The sequence below is a fragment of the Podarcis erhardii genome (genome assembly GCF_964252035.2).
Source record: "Podarcis erhardii genome assembly, chromosome: 4".
In the NCBI taxonomy this organism is placed as follows: domain Eukaryota; kingdom Metazoa; phylum Chordata; class Lepidosauria; order Squamata; family Lacertidae; genus Podarcis; species Podarcis erhardii.
In genome coordinates this window covers 70335240-70354548 of record NC_138508.1, presented here as the reverse complement: position 1 = coordinate 70354548, position 19309 = coordinate 70335240, and the positions used below count along the sequence as shown (strand labels likewise).

At 42.4% G+C, this 19309-nt stretch overlaps 1 protein-coding gene and 2 long non-coding RNA genes across 6 annotated transcripts in view; 1 reads left to right on the top strand and 2 right to left on the bottom strand.

Moving 5' to 3' along the window:
• LOC309340199 overlaps window positions 1–19309 on the bottom strand; it is a 186286-nt gene that overhangs the window by 45803 nt on the left and 121174 nt on the right. The gene's annotated exons all lie outside the window — the stretch shown is intronic.
• SHROOM2 (shroom family member 2) overlaps window positions 1–19309 on the top strand; it is a 104548-nt gene that overhangs the window by 20937 nt on the left and 64302 nt on the right. The gene's annotated exons all lie outside the window — the stretch shown is intronic.
• Window positions 5927–11679, bottom strand: LOC309340191. The gene is made up of 2 exons (XR_014155848.1): window positions 11537–11679; window positions 5927–6030 (listed from the first exon to the last, which is right to left on the bottom strand). It is a non-coding gene; the product is annotated as an uncharacterized lncRNA (long non-coding RNA).

Sequence of the window (19309 nt, the reverse complement as noted above, 5' to 3'; positions counted from 1 at the left end):
AGCATGAGACTCTTAATCTCAGGGTCGTGGTTTAAAAACCCCATGTTTGGCAAAAGACTCCTGCATTTCAGGGGGTTGGACTAGATGACCCCTTAGGGTACCTGCCAACGCTAGGGTTCTATGGTTTTAGTTGCTAAAACAGGCAGGTGAAAAAATTGTGAAGTAGTACACCAAGATAACCAAGCAATGGTCAAGTGGGCAAAAAGTTTGGGAATCACTGTAACAAGTTTTTTAAAAATAATGTTTTGATATCTTTTGAACTGTAGTTGTGCTTCTAATAAATATGGAAAAGGGAAAAGTTTTAAATTAGCATCCATAGCAATAATGCATGTCGGTTCTTCATTGATTATCCAGTAGAACTAACTACTCAATATATGTGAGGGAAGAATTTAGTAAGAAGCCAAGTTCTGAGGCTCCAGGATGGTTTTTCACAGAGAGGAAAAAAATAATTGTCACAAACTGCCTTTTCCACCTTCACCTTCTAAAATCTGTTTGCATTTTTTAGATATTTGGGGTTGGCTTTGAAGACTGACCTGTACTGGAAATGATGTGCATATATATATATTCCTGATCACCTCCATAATAGACAGATACTATAAAAAGAGCATTTTCTGTGAATTTGAATTACTAATGAAATGCTCTGAGAGCACGGAAGAGGAATGCAAACGGGCCCTGTTGCCATGGTGGTGTTACAGGGGAAGAGTTTGTCTTTTCTCCTGGCTATTCTGTGGCACGTGTGCTGTTTTTAATACTGCAGCTCTCGGTCGGGATTGGACAGTATCCTTTCCACCGCGACCCCCATTCATGCACCAGAGTAGCAGAAGGTCAAGAATCCGGTTGTTAAAGGAAACTGTTTTGTTTTGCAGGACTGCATTAAGATTAATGGAGCTTAAGGTAACCGGGGTAATGTTGCTGAGGTTGTTAAATGTACATGTGTGCATACACACACACGTACACCTTACAGAAAATGAACTCTGTTTTTTAGGCACAGGAATCCACTGTTAGGCACAGGAATCCACACACACACACACACACCAAATGATGGTTACGAAAGATGCCAGTCCCTATGCAAATCTTACACTCATACAGCGCAAAATGAGAACCTAAATAAAGTTTAGAATCGTATCTTGTAAAACATTAAAAACTCAGTTATGATCGTCGTTTACTCTTACGGTTGAGAGCTTTTATTTGGTGTGGTGGGGAGGTTTGTTCTAGAGTTTGCATGGAAGCACAGAAGCTGGCAACTAACACGATATAATTGAAAGCACTGGGCTTAATGCTAGACAGTTCAGAATGTAATGGGGAGAAATGTTCTCTGCTTGAACAGAGAAAATAAGACAGTATCTAAAGCCAAAACATATTCTTACTGCCCAGACGATGACTCCCCAGATGATTGTGCCTTTGATATGTGAGTTACGTGTTTTAGAAACTCAGTAAATCTGGTTGGTAGATAAATGTTGCTCCCTGTACTGAGTTGCATGATAGATGGACTGCTGCTGCATTATTTCTCAAATGGCTATAGTTCCACCAAGCCATGGAACACTTTGGCCCATGCTCAACCATGTTGAACAATGGATTTGATGTCATGCTGTATTCAGAGTACTGAGTATAGTTCCATGTTTTCACACTTTAGAGTCCTGCTGACAGTTCTGCCTGTATTTTAGTGTGACACAATCTTGTTGCAGGTTGTATATTGATCTTGTTGGCTTCAATTTTTCTAACTCTCACCCCCAGAGCTCAAGTGTTTTTGAGGGTAGGGGAAAGGTGACTCAGGAGAAGCTTGTAACACTTCTTCCTCCCACACATATACCACAACCCCATGCCATGCAAACAGTCTCATGAGTTTCCATTGTTAATTCTGAAATTTTCTGCTGTGGCCTACGCCAGCCCTCTTCACTATTTTTCTTTAATATGAACCAGCCTGAAAAAGGTCCTACAAAGGCTGCTGGCTGCTTTGTAGCTTCATGATTTGTCCTAATAAAGATATTGTGTCCCATCAATGTGTTGATTTTTAAAAATTATCCTAAAGACCAATGTGGCTGGAAACTTCTCATAAATAGATCAATTCAGTTTAAAGCTTTCTTTTTCTGGTTTATTTAATTTGCAAATTAATTGGGGGGGGGGCGGTTCTTCCCAGAATTAATTTCTTATACATGTTTATCTTTGATAGACAAAATAGGTAGTTGATTTAACTGTTCTGGGGGGGGTGTAAGAGAGGGAGAGAAGTAGGACTTAATCACATAGGCTTTTAAGTGGACAGTGTTCTGTTCACCTTTTTGGGAATATGCTGTTGCAAGAAGCAAATATTTTGTTTTTGTTTTCAAGCCTTTTTCTCTTTACTCGACCCGTTTGGACAAACTTGTACAGTGAGCGACAAAAGTCGATCATGGAGATCACACTTGCACAGCGTCTATGTGTGGCAAAAATGTAACATATAAGCAGAAACCACATGGTTTCTAAGCCTAAATTTCATTTTTTTAAATGTCATGTTTCAAGCTTTCACCTTTCTCACATAGGTGTGGAAAGCATGGAGACGGAACAGCCTTGTCTGCAAATATGGTCTCTCGTAACACAGAGCGCTATGCGTTTCTCCAAACCAGCCAACTGTCCATTGGTATTTGTTTTCTAAACCATAGAACCTCTGTTCTTTAGAAAATCACATGGTTTAGGCTTTTAAAAGCTGGTCGGAAGCCACTCCTGGCAATGATACTGAGATAATTTAACAAACTGTAAATAAATTACTCTTGTTTGTTTAGAGAGATTTGGTCTTTCTCATTCCAGAGTAAAAAAGAAAAAAGAAAGACAGTAAAATGAACTCTCAAACAAGGTATATTTTCAGCATTTGGTTTCTTCTTCCACAATGCGGGATGAATTCTGTCTTTGTGCTCTGCCTTAAGGAAGCTGCTATTTCCCCTTCTACAAAAGACAATGATAGACAATGTGGTGGTGTTGGGAGCAAGGGATTTGGAGGCAAAGACCAACATTCAAGGTCTCCATTTCCCCCCTCCCCTGAAGCTATGGCTACTGCTCCAAAGTTAAATCAGACCTTTGAGTTCCTGCAGGAATGTTCGCCTTGCATTCCACACGCTGAGCCATTTTTATCGTGGGGGCTCAGGAATGTGTTTCCTTTTACTTTTTTAGTGTCTTGGTGGTGGGAAAAGGGGTATAATTCTGGGTTTTTTATAAGCAACAGTGCCAGGAATTGTTGCATGATCTTGAAACAGAACATCTTGTGACACAGTTCAGTCTATCGGGCAAGCATCCTCTGCCATATGGCTTTGTTTAATTAAAATGTACATAGCTGTTGTTGTTGTTTCTGTTTGTTTTAGTAATCTAGCTTGAAGTTTCATTGTTTTTTCCAAAAGTAGTCTTCCCTTATTGGCTTCCTCAATCTTTATGTGACCTGTTAATTCAAGAAGTAGTTACCTAACAAGCATCTTTTGGAAAGAAATGTTCAAGTCAAGATTATTTAGTTTATATGAAAGAATGACAAGGAATGCTTTTTTGTTGTGTTGGACAATCTATCTCCAGCTATCCTGGGGGAATTTATGTTCAGGATTACTTGTGTATGTATCTCTTTGTAACAAGAATGTTTCTCAAACTTTAAAAATGTGGCGCTAGTGAGGAGGCTTAAATTTACTCTATTTTAAAATCCTGCCCCTCAAACCAGCAGGTAAATTTGTGGAGATTCTTGTGTGCAGTGACATGCATCTTGCCAGAGAGACATTAAAGATTTATTTTATGAGACATGTTATACCCTTCCATTTTCCTACCTGGTAACAGGATCCACCTGGCTGCAATACATGGAAGAATATAGCTCAGTAGTAACAGAGCATTTCCTAAGCACAGTCATCAATATGTCCAGTTAAAGCAGGCCTTGGAACCTCTCTCTGCTGCAAATCAGAGCTGGATGCATTGAGGCACTGGGTGTCTGCACTGACTGTATTAAGGTAGCACCACATATTCATATAAAACTTACTTACCAGCCCGTTATGGGATTTTGCGACATTACCTTTCCTCCTGTCTCTAGCTGTAAAAGTTACAGTGTTTATGCAATGCTTGTGTTAGTATATTTTGAAAAAATAAATAAATGTTAGTTTAATTTAACGCTTTGATATTGTTACTGTCCGTTTGCTTGTGGGCCAACAAGAGGAAGCTGTGTGAGCTGATAAGGGCCTCATGCTATTTGCTCAACAAATCAAGTAATTCTATCCTGCTTCTATTTCACACATTATATACACCAGGAGATTCAGCTTTGTCATCAAGTGTGCACTGAAGAGTGTGGCCAATTCCAACTCTCCAAAAACATGTGTATCAGATAGGTACACTCGTAAAATGCCTGTTTGTTGCATTCACACTTTTACACTGTGTTCAGCCAACCAGTATTGCGGTAGGAAGAATTCCTTCTGTCCAGCTAGATGATGTAATTGGGAAGGGACAGCTTTGTGTTTTGTTAGTTGTACTAAGGCATGAGAACAAGTTAGACCTGTTTCAGCTTTCTTAGTACTACTAATATAATGTGGGAAGAGGTCCTTAGGATAGTAAGTAAATAAATACTTCTAGAAATAAATAAATGTATAGGTCATACTACGTTTCCTATGATCTTCTAGCCAGGCTTTTGGTGCCACTAAGTCTACTTCAGAAAGTATGTACAGATGGATATCAGTAAAACTTAACACATTACCTTCTGTTTTGCATAAAATTCTGGTTTAAATATAGCTATCCCTTAAATATAAAAGGATGGGCATTCTCATTTGGGAGAAGCTCATGGCCAGGAGGAATATGAACATTGGTTGCACATCGAGCAATAATTTGCCTTCCTACCTCATACACACCTAATGCATAAACCACTAGCAACTTGAATATTTATCTGCAGGACCCACTAACTTATAATTTACTACTTAAGAATCACTAGTGTCTCAGGAGTATGAGACACAGGACTGAAAAGAGGGATTTCATGGGAAATCGTTTCAAAAATCATAAATGCCCTTTTGCAGCATTACAGATCCTTCAATGCGGGTTGTGTGATGATGGACTTACATTTTTATGTACATAGGAAGAAAAGATTCCTAGGCCAAGCAGATGTTTGCCTTGTTGTGATTGAGATTTCAATACTACCTGCTGCTATACTTCAGAAGTTACTAAAAATGCTAATTGGCCTTATTGGCTTATGGGAGAATTCCCACCTATGCTGAGGTTCCATTTCTGGCCACTGTGCACGTTAGCAGGATGCATGGAAGTCCATTCTTGCCTGTTCTGCCTTGCCCCATTCTGCCCCTTTTCAGAGCTGAAAATGGCGCGCCTTTCAACAGTCACACACATGTTTTGCTTACAAAGGCATGGTTACCTATTATTCTTTATTTGCAGTTGGTCCTGGGATAGGAGATATTCACTGAATTCTAGTGCTATTACAGTCATACCTCAGGTTACAGCCGCTTCAGGTTGCGTTTTTTCAGGTTACGTACCCGCCAAAACCCAGAAGTACTGGAACGGGTTACTTCTGGGTTTCGGCAGTTGCGCATGTGCAGAAGCGCCAAATCGCAACCTGCGTGTGTGCAGATGCGCCACTGCGGGTTGCAAACGCTGTGGGTTGCGAACATGCATCCCACACGGATCACGTTCGCAACCCGAGCATCCACTATATTTATTTACATAAGTGGCTGATCACGTTCGCAACCCGAGCATCCACTATATTTATTCACATAAGTGGCTGATTCCTTGAAATGAACAATGGTGCTGAGCAAATAAATTTACTACTTAGAATTTAGCTTGAACATTGGCTCAGACATGCGTTTCTGATAAATGTTCTGTCCAGGAGAGAAATCTGAGAATACTGGCAACACTGCATGTTTTTCTAAGTGGGAAGGACATCCCTAAGGTACAGATGCAGCTGGCTTGAGAAAAAAAGGAAAAGAACCAGAGGAAGTTGGTTGCGCCTTTTAAAATGGATATTGATGTTTCAGCAAATACATTCCTGTTTCATGCAGTACTTTGGGTACTGCATGGTTTTGAGTGGGAAGAAGCGTAATTCTAAGAGAGAGAGGAGGAGCTTATTTAGTATCTACTCCGAGTAAATAAGAGTCCTAGTAAAGGACTATCTAATTCAGCACCCTGTATCAATCACATGGCAAGTACACAAATGTGAAGATAATAGCCCTTGCCCACTGTTGTTTCGCAGTGACTAGTATTTAGGGGCATACTTGTTACTAGCATATCATTTGTGAATTTGTCTGATTTCCTTTTAAAGCCCTCTGGGTTGGTATTTTCGCCACCTCTTGTTGCAGTGAGTTCAATAGTTGAAGCATGTGCTTCCTTTTGTCTGTCTTGCATCTCACACAATCAAGCATCATTGGATGACCCTGGGTTCTTCGGTTATGAGAGAAGGAGAAACACTGCCCACACCTTGTAGAAACCTTTGTCCTGTCCCCTCTTGCCATTTTGGGGTAAGCTAAAAAGCAAACCTTCCCTCATAGAGGAATTGCACCCTCATCATTTTGATTGCACTTTCCTGAGCATTTTCCAGCTCTGTGGCATTCTTTCTTTTTTTTTTATGTATTTCACCTTAATCCATCTCTTGTTTCATTATACAAAACGGGCAACAGTAGAAAACAACATCCCATCTTAAATTAAGACGGACAAGGGACATGAGACTCTGCTTGAGTTAATTGTGAACTTTTATAACTGAGACAATATTGTTAAAATGCAAAGTTTAACTTTACTGCTTTGTGTTTGTGTGCATACACACATATACACATGGAGGAATGTATTCTGAAGGTAGGTGACTGTGACTTTGCCTTCCCTAACTCCTTTAGTCAGTCTGTAATATCTGTAATCTAATTCTCTGCACTCCTTTGGTGCTTTTGATCTGAAACGAAGGCCATGAATTATGTTTAAAATACCCCTCATGGAGCATGAAATCCAGTAACTTATTGCTCAGGGTTGGCATGTGTTCAAATAACTCTGCTTGGGGCCAGTAATACACAATAACCTTGAGTTTAAGGTGAACTCCTAAATAAATTACGGCACAGCCAGTCAAGGAAATAAAAAACAGTCCCCATTTCTCCACAACCTAGCATATTTTGTAACTATAAACAGCTGTAAATGCTTATGTATTTTTCAGATATCTGTAAAATACTCACATTTTGTGACCTGTGTGTGTGTGTTTAAAGCATAGCTTGAAAATAGTAGGTTTTGTTTTCTTTAAATAGTCTCCCTGGTTTGTGTTTGGCACTGAAGACTGTGGGAGGCAAGACTCATGACAGTTCAAGCAGATTTCATCCAGGCTGCTTTTTGCATTCTGCAAGTTTATCATGGTAGGTTCATTTTTAGACGAGTTTTAATAATGCACCTTTCATGTGCCTCTGTGAGAAGTTGCTCTTTTAAGTGCGGCAGCGTCTATGCTTTGAAAGGCCTCGCCTAATAGCATCAGGCAGGAACCCTCTGTGTTTAGATGCCTGTAACCTTGCTTACAGGATTGTTGTGAAGCTAAAAATCTCTGCTGGCTCCTTAGAGCAGAGCTTTCCAAACTGTGTGTCACAACACGTTATTGTATTGGCTGCAATGTGTAGGTGTGTCATGTGAACTCTCCCCACGCTCCTCCCAGAGCTGGAAATGTATTGGTGTAACCTCCAGTTTGCTAGTACAGTGGTACCTAGGGTTACATACGCTTCAGGTTACATACGCTTCAGGTTACAGACTCCGCTAACCCAGAAATAGTACTTCAGGTTAAGAACTTTGTTTTAGGATAAGAACAGAAATCGTGCTACAGCAGCGCGGCGGCAGCAGGAGGCCCCTTTAGCTAAAGTGGTGCTTTAGGTTAAGAACAGTTTCAAGTTAAGAACAGATCTCCTGAACGAATTAAGTACTTAACCCAAGGTACCACTGTAAAACTGAATTGCTGTGTTGCGAAATGATGCATGTCTAAAAAGTGTGTTACCAACATGAAAAGTTTGGAAAGCTCTGCCTTAGAGGAATGGTGGGTTTAAAATAATGTGTGGAGGATATGTCTTTATCTTCTTTTTAAGGCATGATAGAAATGCAGTCATATTCTTTAGTCATTCTGAGCCAGCGACTTAGTTGGATACCATCCTACATTTTCCTTGCATCTTTTGGTTAGAAGCACTGAAGTGCATTGTGTATGGTGCCTTGGCCTGGTCTGCACAACACAGTAAGCCGAACAGTGGCTTATCAGGACCATGCAAATGTTGTGGGCTCACAGAGAAGCGCTTGCAACCACTTTGGTCCTCTCTGGTGAGCTAAGTCAGGGTTTGGCTTAACATGTAACCCAAACTCAGGACTCAAGGTCAAGCTTAGTCCTCACTAACCACAAACTGTAGCCCAAAACAGGCCAGGAGTCCTGCATTGAATAACACACTAAGCCCAACTTTGGTTTAGCCCAGTGTGGAGCTAGGACAAAAAGAACCAAAAATTCCTGTCCTGAACCCTGCATGTTTATGTGGCCGCAGTAAGCCATAGTTTGGTTTACCGTGTCTTGTGCACCAGGCCAACTTTTGCAAACTTGAGTTCAGCCATTTGTTAACCAGCGTTGTTAAACGTAACAAGAAAACTTCATGGGACTGACAGTCCGCATCACAGTTTGAGATCCCACCAATGTAATAATGATTGTTAGGGACTTTCCCAGTTGTACTCCTCTGTCTTGCTAGTCCAGACTTTACTCAGCCACCTTCAATTGAGCTGTTGTTCTGTGTGAAAGGTCATTTCTGTCGAGTGAGCTAGTTTAATGTGGCCGCTCCTAGATTCTGACAAGTTGTTTTTATAAGGAGATGCCTTAAGTGTAATTAACATTCAGCTGTTCTTAATGAAAAAAATCTACTCTTGTTTTTACTTTTTGAGAAAATTGCTTGTTTTCAAGCCAATACAGAAGAATGACTGCTTTAGGCATATATATAGAGAGAGAGAGAGGGAGAGAGTGTGTGTATTTATATATTTATTCCTGGTGGTATACCCCATTGAAGCAAATGGGGCTTACTTCTGAGTAGTCCACATAAGACTGCACTGTTAGTGCATTTAACACTGTGTTTTTTAAAGTGGTCCGTGCCAAACCAAATATTTGCATTACATTAGCCTTTAGGATAAAATCCTCCACTGTAGCACTTTTGTGTTAGCTTGTTAGTCCCTTTCTTTTGTAGAAATCTGAGTAATAATATTTTCCTGCTCCAAGCACTTCTTTAGATTAATGTGATGCATATTTCCCTCCATGTTTAGACTACTACAGGAATAATGTTCTAAAGTATCACCAAACAGACAAGGTTCGTATTTGTAAAGCACGTAAATTGTTTATGTGTTGGCTGCTAGGGCTTTTACTATGAGCATTGCAAGTTGTACTGCATTTGGTGAGAAAAAAATCCTTCTAAATTCAATGCTTCATCTGCCATGTAGCTAGAAAAAAGATCCCTGTATATGTGCAGAGCTCTGTGCCAGTGGATGCTGTGGGAAAAACAGCCTTCATAACACAAGGCTTACAGAAACAGAAGGCTGTTCTTTAACATACAAACATCCAGTTTAAGCAAAATCACAAACCATGGTTAGCTATTAAAGGTACTGTATAAGCCTATGCAAGGGACGTGAGTGGCGCTGTGGGTTAAACCACAGAGCCTAGGACTTGCTGATCAGAAGGTCGGTGGTTCGAATCCCCGCCACAGGGTGAGCTCCTGTTGCTCAGTCCCTGCTCCTGCCAACCTAGCAGTTCAAAAGCACATCAAAGTGCAACTAGATAAATAGGTACCGCTCCAGCGGGAAGGTAAATGGCGTTTCCGTGCACTGCTCTGGTTCGCCAGAAGTGGCTTAGTCATGCTGGCTCCCTCAGCCAATAAAGCGAGATGAGCACCGCAACCCCAGAGTCAGCCACGACTGGACCTAATGGTCAGGGGTCCCTTTACCTTTATAAGCCTATGCAGGCCCTTGAGCTTGTATGTTCCCCCTAACCCATCTCCTCTTTATGAATGAGAAGAGCACACCAAAATCTTCCTATTTTGCTTTTGAACCAGCCACAGTTTCCCATTGTTCATGGAACTGTGGCTTGCTCTAAACATGCATTTTTACAACAACAACAACAATCTCTATTACGGTCCAGAGACCCAACAAATGGTTACAAAGCAATACACAATTCATATAGCCCACCTCCAGGTCAAACAAGCATTTTGTTCAGAATATAGGGATCATTGGTTCTTGCAACCACCGATAAATCTGTATATCAAATTGTGGATGAGAGGTCCAGAAGGTGGCAGGACAAGAATAGCCCTTTTCTGCAGTGGCTCCTGGGTGTGGAATGCCCTCCCTAAGGCAGTTCTGCTGGCGCCTTCATTATACACCTTTGGGGACCAGGCAATACCGCTCCTCTTCAACCAGGCCTTTGGCTGATTGACAGCCAATACCCTTTAAAAAATGTGTTGTGGAAGTGGGGATTATTGGATTGTCTTTGTTTTTGTTTTTATTATGTATTCTGTGTTTTTTTCTATTATGATTTTATGTTGTGAACCGCCCTGAGACCTACAGACATAGGGTGGTACAAATTTACAAATTTAATAAGCAAACAAATAAAATAAAAATACTCCCATTACAAAAGGCAGCTTTTTCTGGTGTCAGTAACAAGTGTTTAAGAGGTACACTCAGGGAGTCCCATCTACGGAATGTTAAATGCATAGTCAGTGCCAGTAATTTTGAACCTTTCCAGACCTAGGCCCAACCTTAAACCCCCCAAACATGCACTTCTGGGCTCATTACATTTTCTTTTTCTACCTATAGTGGTAGTACTGCTGCTGTGACACACTTTGAATTAGGCCACTGTTCAGTAGTGCATGTCCACACATGTGTTGAAGACCAATGTTCATCCTCATCAACTTTCAGAATATAATATAGTGTCAGGTATGAAATACTTTGTCAGTGAAATATGTTGCATAGCCAGAACTGGAGAGCCAAGGGCCCATCCATATTTGGAATATACTAGCAGGAGCACATTCTTTTTAGGAAACGGGATTGTGTCATACTGAAAGTCTGTGTGCATATTTTAACTGGACGTGTTGATGAAATGTTAGTTTTTTCAGCAAACATGGTGGAGTGGTTGTCTTCTGTTCTTCCAAGTGAAAATGCCTTATAAATTTGCCTTATAAATTTGCAAGGAAACCAAATTAATGTGCTCTTAACCTTGTATATAATTGAGGAGCTTCATCCATTAGTTTCTAATCGAGTTAATTGTCCTGAAGAAGAAAAAGAAAGTGTCCTGTTTCTGGATAGAGTAGAATAAAGGGCTTCGGTGTAACACTACACCACTATAGAGGATTCATGTTACCAATTAATAACTCAGCAATAGAAAGAAGCTTTGGCTTCTTTCATAGAAACGGGTGCAACTGGGTCATATGTTTCTGAGAAATTTGCAAAAAATGGCTCTCTAATTCCTGTTCCCCAAGACGAGTTTTTAAATCTGAACTTTGGTTTACCACCATGTTTATATTTAAAGGTAGCTTTCTTCCCCCATGGCTATTCAGCATCCTTTCCTCCTGCAAATAATTTATTATACCTTTAGTTCGTGCTTTGCATGATATCAGAAGAGCTGTGCATGAAGAACTCCTGATCACCCTTTCAAAAGCAGTCCTTTGCATTGCCAAGAAACAAACTTAAGAGAATGGTTGCCTGTTCTTGAAATAAAACAGCAGCAGCACTGTATATGTTCGGTTGGCCAATATCAGTTCATATGTGTAAATTCTAAGAGTGTTCAGTTCGTTCTACTGCATTGCTGTAGCAACTATATAACAATAAATGGAGCAGCTACATATAAATTTCTGCAACCTTTTTCTTTGGGTAGAGGTCAAGTGTTGAGCAGCCACCATTAGCTTGTGGTTGTACGTACACACATACAACAAATTAGTAGGGATGAAATGGTTTCTGCCTTTGGAAACAAACAAACAAACAAGAGTTGGAAGGGACCCTGAGGATCATCTGTTCCAACCCCCTGCAATGCAGGAATGTGCTGCTATCCCTTACGGGGATCGAACCTGCAACCTTGGCGTTACCAACACCATGCTCTAATGGTTAAAGCAGGGGCAGGCAACTTAAGGCCCAGGGGCCGGATGCGGCCCAATCGCCTTCTAAATCCAGCCCGTGGACAATCTGGGAATCAGCGTGTTTTTACATGAGTAGAATGTGTGCTTTTATTTAAAATGCATCTCTGGGTTATTTGTGGGGAATAGGGATTCATTCATTTTTTTCTTCAAAATATAGTCCAGCCCACCACATGGTCTGAGGGACGGTGGACCGGCCCATGGCTGAAAAAGATTGCTGACCCCTGGGTTAAAGTCTAGCCAACTGAGCTATACCTATCTCTGGCTTTTCATACTGCTTTAAAACTTGTTTTTAGCTGCTTTTATGGCATGTGTATCATTTTTGAGATGAATGTAAAAAGTTATTCATAAATTATAATAATCTGAAATGTCTAAAAGTCAGTGTTGGGAGGCGTGGTAGAGTCTCTAGAATGTTTTCATACTACGAACAACATATTATAACTTAGGGCGTGAATTGCAAACAGCTGCTTCTATCTGCCAGACAAGCTCCAGCAAGCCCCAAGTACTGAGAAACACCATGTAGTGCAAAGGGCTGTCACTGTTCGCTTCCGGACTGGAACAGAAGCAGAGAGCTACAGCTCTTAAGATGTGAGGAACTGTGACTTCCCCCATCAGTTAAGGATTGTTGCCTGACCTGGGGCCTCTGCAGGCAGGCAGAGAAATTTTGGTTTGTGGCTCTGGCTTCTCATTAAAAAAATATGAATGGGACACTACTGAGGTGGGGTTTTGTGGGGGGAGTAGATTCACACACACAAATGCACCATTTAATTCTAGCACTTTTTAAAAAAGGTCAGCTGAACAAAATCTTCCTCAGTTGTCAAAAATTACCACCATGGGTAGAATCCAAAGGTTTTCCTTTTTCTGACAAAAGGCCAGGCACCTTTTTGAATCCAAAGTCTGAAGTCTTATAACACGTGAAAAATTCAGAAGCAAACTTACTAATATAAGGTTTTCAATTCAGCATTTACCGGTAAATCTTTGGTGGGAGGGGACAAATATTTGATCAAGCATGCTTTCCACGTTCCTTTATATGAAAAGTTACTGTAATCGTTTTCACAGAGTCAGTTGCAGGTTATCTTTCTAAAATGTAGTGACTAGCTTAAAAAGAAAGATGGTTATCCACCATATATTTCTTGTTTCATATCTGAACTTCAGGCGTAAATGACTAAGCATTGCATAGTCCTGAAATCTTGATGCCTGTGAGGTCTGTGTAGTTTCATATAGCCTCTGGTACCAATTCGTACTCTGCCGCTAATTAAAAAAGCATTATTTCCCTAACGTTTGATCCCTAAAGCACATGCCATTCTTACACTTAACCTTTTATTTTAGAATGTGAAAAAGTAAAAACCACCTTTCCTCTTCGAAAAAGCCCTTCCCCTTCTCGGTAGTGGCGCCCACCCTGTGGAAGACCCTCCCATCAGATGTTAATGAAATAAACAACTATCTGACTTTTAGAATACATCTGAAGGCAGCCCTGTTTAGGGAAGTTTTTAATGTTTGGTATTTTATTGTGGTTTTAATATTTTATTGGAAGCCGCCCAGAGTGACTGGGGAAACTCAGCCAGATGGGCGGGGTATAAATAATAAATTCTTCTTCTTCTTCTTATTTATTTCTGCTTTTCTCTGTTTTGAGTCTGCCTCCCAGTAGCATGAGGTGGTTGCGTTCTCGATTCATGCAAAGATGCAACAGGCAGCCTTCTCTTATGGTTTGACACTTTGGTCTCTCAGAACCCAATTAATTATTTAACTTTAATTTTATTTCTCGTTACACATAGTGTGGGAATACAGAACCGCAGGATTAATATTTGATCATAGCTTGATAATGTAGTGAAAGCGTTCTGTCTTCCTGGATAAGCCTAGATTACAGAGGCAACAGGTTTTATCTACCTTGAAAACCTTGCCTTGAATTATTCACACTGTTCACTCTTTGTTAGAGGTGTTCCTGTAACAAATCTTACAGGCGGGTTGCTCCAAGTGATCCTAAGCAGATTATGTAAAATAAAAATAAAAGAAGATTATTCTTGAAGACCATCTGCCCCCCCCTCCCCAATTTTATCTACTGCTGCATTTATTTCTTTTAAAAAATGTCTGCTTTTCATCCGAAGAAGGCAGCTCATGACAAAGCAGCAAAAATTTAAAAAGATCCCTGCAGTTGCCTCTATCAGATGTGAAAAAAGGTAGTGATTTCATGGCAATTATACTTTCCAAGTGTTGTAGATGCAGCAGTATGCGCTATTTGTGATGGCTTGATGAGGCAGGGGGGATGAGGTAGGAAGTAGGAGTATAGCTCTTCTAAACAGTGTCTAATAAGATAATAGTGTTTAAATCCCATTAAAAACTGGTGGGGGAATCATTGCAAAATATTAGCACCTCCCTAATCCTTTCAAGTGAAATGATATACTTCCTTGCGTAATGTACAAAATGCTGATCCACTGCCATCTCCTACTCACTGCAATGCAAGAGGCCACCATTCTTTGTCTTTTTTTTTCTTTCTTGAATTTTTGTAAACTGCTATGAAATCATTTGAGAAAACCCAGCATATAAAGCCTCCAAGTAAATACATGAATAGCTTGTTGTTTGTCAGTAGTGGTTCCATATGTCATGGACTACAATCCCTCTCGCCCTTCAATGGAAAGTTCTGAAGACTCCTGGGATGCAGAAGGTGGCGTTCCTGAATCCCCATCTAAGGCAGACAGAAAAATGACTGCCCCACTGAAGATTTTCATGTAGGAGCCCAAGGATCCCATCCCCTTCTTGTAAGGAGATAACTCTGCCCTCATCTGAAGACTTTTTAAACCTTGCCAGGACTACCTGCAGCCCAGGAGGACCCTCCACCATCATACCACATGCAAGGGTTGCAGAAGGCCTCCTATCCCTGCAGAAATTAGCACAGACCACATGGGCCAGACTTCACACACACACCTCTACCTTCAGAGTTTAACACCGTTAGTTTACTCCAGACAAATGCTGTAGGAAACTATTTTTCCTGCTTTCAGTGAGTCTGGCCCAGTCTTGAATGCACCCCACATGATCTGTCATTGGTTCTGAACATTTGCTGCCTCACCTGCACCTTGTCACACCTGGCCAAAACACTCCTGCTGGCTTCAGACTGGAAGGAAGAAGATGTAAACTTTTGCAATGTTTTTACTCCATGCTTCCTAAACTTAAGTGACCCTTGACCATGCTTATGTGGCAATCTTCCATCTCTTTTCTTCAGATCTACTTAGGTCCGGCTTCAAAGAATAAGTGAGTGCTTCCAGATTTCTGCCTGCCTGCCTGCCTGCCTGCCTCTCTCTCTCTCTCTCTCTCTCTCTCTTTCTTTCTTTCTTTCTTTCTTTCTTTCTTATATTCCCACTTCCTTCTTTTATTCTCTTTGAATATTTCAGTACTTCCTTTACCACACAGAGCAAGCCTCCAGAGTTTTAGTCTCAAAAATTTCATGACCAACATGAAATGTCAATGACTTGTCCTTGAGCGAGTCCTTGCCAAATTCACTCATCCGTGGTAAATCAGAAGTGTTTGGTTCGTTGATTCTTTGGCGGTCACCATCCAGATTGGGGTATTTGTTATCCCTACTCTTTTCATCCCTGTCCCCCCCCAGTTATACCACACTAATTTCAATAGAACTTACTTTGAAGAAAGTGAATCAAGGATTTTTGGTAGCAACATCTTTTACATTTACTAACTCTTCATTTTTTTCATTCGTCACATCTTCCCTCAAGATGGTGCTTTAATTGTGAGGAAATCGCATTTTCTGAGTACTCACAAAATATTATTTGGACCCATTTCAGTCTGGCTTTTGATTCTATTTTAGTACTGAGAGAGCTCTGGTTAGTGAGCTCTCTTGAGAGAGGAACAGGAGGCATGTGATGACCCTGTTGATCCACCAGCCTTTGGTGCCACCAGCCATGGTAACCTCCTGGAGCAGGCTGAGAGTTGTAGGCACCATGATGTGGTGTTTTCAGTCAAACCTGCAGGGCTGTTATTAGACAGCAGCACTGGGGGACTCCTCCCTGGTCCCATGAGAGTTGTGCTGTGGATTCATGCAGATTTTATTCTGTCCGCTATGTTGTTTAGCATCTATATGAAGCTGTTGTGAGCAGTCATCAGGATTTGAGGTTTTGTGCCACCATCATGGGGATTGCATTCATCTATACATGTGATAGCTAAACTTGGCCCTCCAGCTGTTTTGGGACTACAGTTCCCATCATCCCTGACCACTGGTCCTGTTAGCTAGAGATGATGGGAGTTGTAGTCCCAAAACAGTTGGAGGGCCAAGTTTGGCCATCACTGATCCATACCATCTGAACTAGATGAAACTGTGATTATTCCTGAGCCTGGAGGTGGTAATGGGGTCAGATGAGGGCTAGTAAAATGATGCTGAATCACGGCTAGACAGAGACACAATCACTCACCCCTTGAAAGACCAGGCTTGTAGCCTGGGGGGGGGGGAGTACTCCTGGATCTGGCATTGTCACTTGAGCCCTTGGTGGTGTCAGTTGCAAGGGGTTCCTATTTCCAGGCTGTAGCTGATTGAGAGCGACAGCCGTTCCTGTACTGAGATAGCCTTGCCATCGTGCTACATGCTCTAGCAAACTTCACACCTGGATTAGTGTAATGTGTTCTTTATGGGGCCACCCTTGAAGATGGTCCAGAAACTTCAGGTACCACATAAGGCAGCTGCTAGAATGCTGATAGCAACATCTGTATGGAGTCATGTCTTCCACATGACAGGTTCCCTATGTGTTACTTGGTCCAATATAAGGTGTTAATTAGCATTGACATATTTTGTAAACCGCTTTGAGGGTTGTTGTTTTTTTACAATCAAGAGGTGCACAGATTTTATGAAATCAGTAATAATAAAGAAAGAAATATGGGTTTAAGACCAAGTATATAATGAAGCTCCTCTCCCCATATCAGCCAACCCAGGCCTTGAGATTGGAATGGAAGGAAGGCCCTTTTCATTATACTCACAGTGGGGATCGCTTGCTGTGGGTGACACAGGATAGCCTTTCTTTGTAGTTTCCCCCCACTATATAATAGAATTTGCCCCCATGAGGTGTGGGTGGCCACAACAGACTTGGACTTCTGATGCCAGGTTAAGACACAACTGTTTCTCCAGACCTTTAATAGACCTTTATCTGATTGTCCATGGCAGGGGTCAGCAGACTTTTTCAGCAGGGGGCCGGTCCACTGTCCCTCAGACCTTGTGGTGGGCCAGACTGCATTTTGAAAAAAATAATAATGAACGAATTCCTATTCCGCACAAATAACCCAGAGCTGCATTTTAAATAAAAGCACACATTCTACTCGTGTAAAAACACCAGGCAGGCCCCACAAATAACCCAGAGTTCATTTTAAATAAAAGGACACATTCTACTTCTGTAAAAACATGCTGATTCCCGGCAGCGGCGTAGCGTGGGTTATCAGCACCCGGGGCAAGGCAAGTAATTTGCGCCCCCCAACCCGGGGCAAGGCAAATAATTTGCGCCCCCTAACCCGGGGCAAGGCAAGTACAGTAATTTACTCTCCCAAGCAGCAGCAGCAGCAGCGAGGCTTCTCTCCTTAATTGATTCCCCCTCCACACCGCGTCGTTTCCTGGCTGCTCCCCCCCCCCCTTCCCCTCTCTCTCCTCCTCGCTCTGCTTGCCTTGCCCTGCCCTGCCCTGCCTGAGGGCACCCTGAGGAGACTCCGCTCTCCTTTTTGACCAGGCGAGGTGGGAAAAAGGGGGGAAAGTCTCTTCCCGCCCCCTCGCCAGACTCCCTGCTCCGCTCGGCTCACTACCCAGGCGGCCAGTGGAAAGAGAGACGCAATTACCTCTCCCTCCGCTTCGCCAAGCTGTCAAAGCCCGGCAGCAGCGGCAACGGCAGCAGCAGGCGCAGCCAGACCCCCGCGAGCCAGCCAGCCCGCCCGCCCGCCCGGCTTCCTCTCCTTTTTTTGCCAGCGGCAGAAGGCTTTGCTCTCCCCCTTCTGCGACCTCCTCGCCAAGCCGAGCGAGCGCGGGCTCCCTAACCAGTGGATTTTAGTAGGGGCAGAGAGCTGCTAGTGCGAGTGCGCCCCTGCCCAAGTTGCGCCCGGTGCGGCCGGCACCCCTGGCACCCCCCACGCTACGCCACTGATTCCCGGACCGTCTACGGGCCGGATTTAGAAGGCAATTGGGCCGGATCCGGTCCCTGGGCCTTAGTTTGCCTACCCATGACCCATGGTTTGGGGGCTTTTATGAACGGCTGCTACATTATTGTTCTACACTTTGTGAGGGGTTTTAGATACGTTGATTGGTTTGTGTTTATAATTTTAGCTGTCTTTTGTTGCTAGTTTCTTTAATGTTTGTAAACTCCCCTGGGATCTATGTTGATGAAGGGCAATTTTATAGTTGTATAAATATGGTGTACCTTGTAGAAATGTGATATCTTCCCCAGACATTAACACTTACTGCTATTGCTGTTGTGGTTTCTGTGTGGAAATGTGGTTGCACAATTCAGGACACTTAAAAGAGCCTGTAATGCATAATAAAAAGTGGCATGGCCAGTACCAATTGGGATTAAGTTCCTGCCGAGAAGTATTGCGCATTTGATGAAGTCCAGTGATGTCTGCTACAGTGCTTCAGTTAATTGGGAGGCTGCTGCAACATGTTTGGTGTTGGAGTTACACAACAGAAAATATTTCTATAAATTCTTCATTTCTATAAAGTCAAATATACAAATCCTCCTTTTGTTTCTCTAATCCCTTTATCTTGCTGCATTAAGTATGAGGCTGTTGTAATTCGTTGTTGTTTGTGGCACTGCAGCAGTCCTTTCTGAACCTATAGAATGGGGAGACCTCAATGGGTTACCAAGGGCCAGTCAATCACTCTCAGTAATTTAAAGGGAAAGGTACCCCTGCCCATACGGGCCAGTCTTGACAGACTCGAGGGTTGTGCGCTCATCTCACTCTAGAGGCCGGGGGCCAGCGCTGTCTGGAGGCACTTCCGGGTCACGTGGCCAGCGTGATGAAGCTGCTCCGGCGAACCGGCACCAGAGCAGCACATGGAAACGCCGTTTACCTTCCCGCTATAAAGCGGTACCTATTTCTCTACTTGCACCTAAGGGTGCTTTTGAACTGCTAGGTGGGCAGGAGCTGGGACCGAACGACAGGAGCTCACCCCGCCGCAGGGATTCAAACCGCCGACCATGCGATCGGCAAGTCCTAGGCGCTGAGGTTTTACCCACAGCGCCACTCGCGTCCCATCTCAG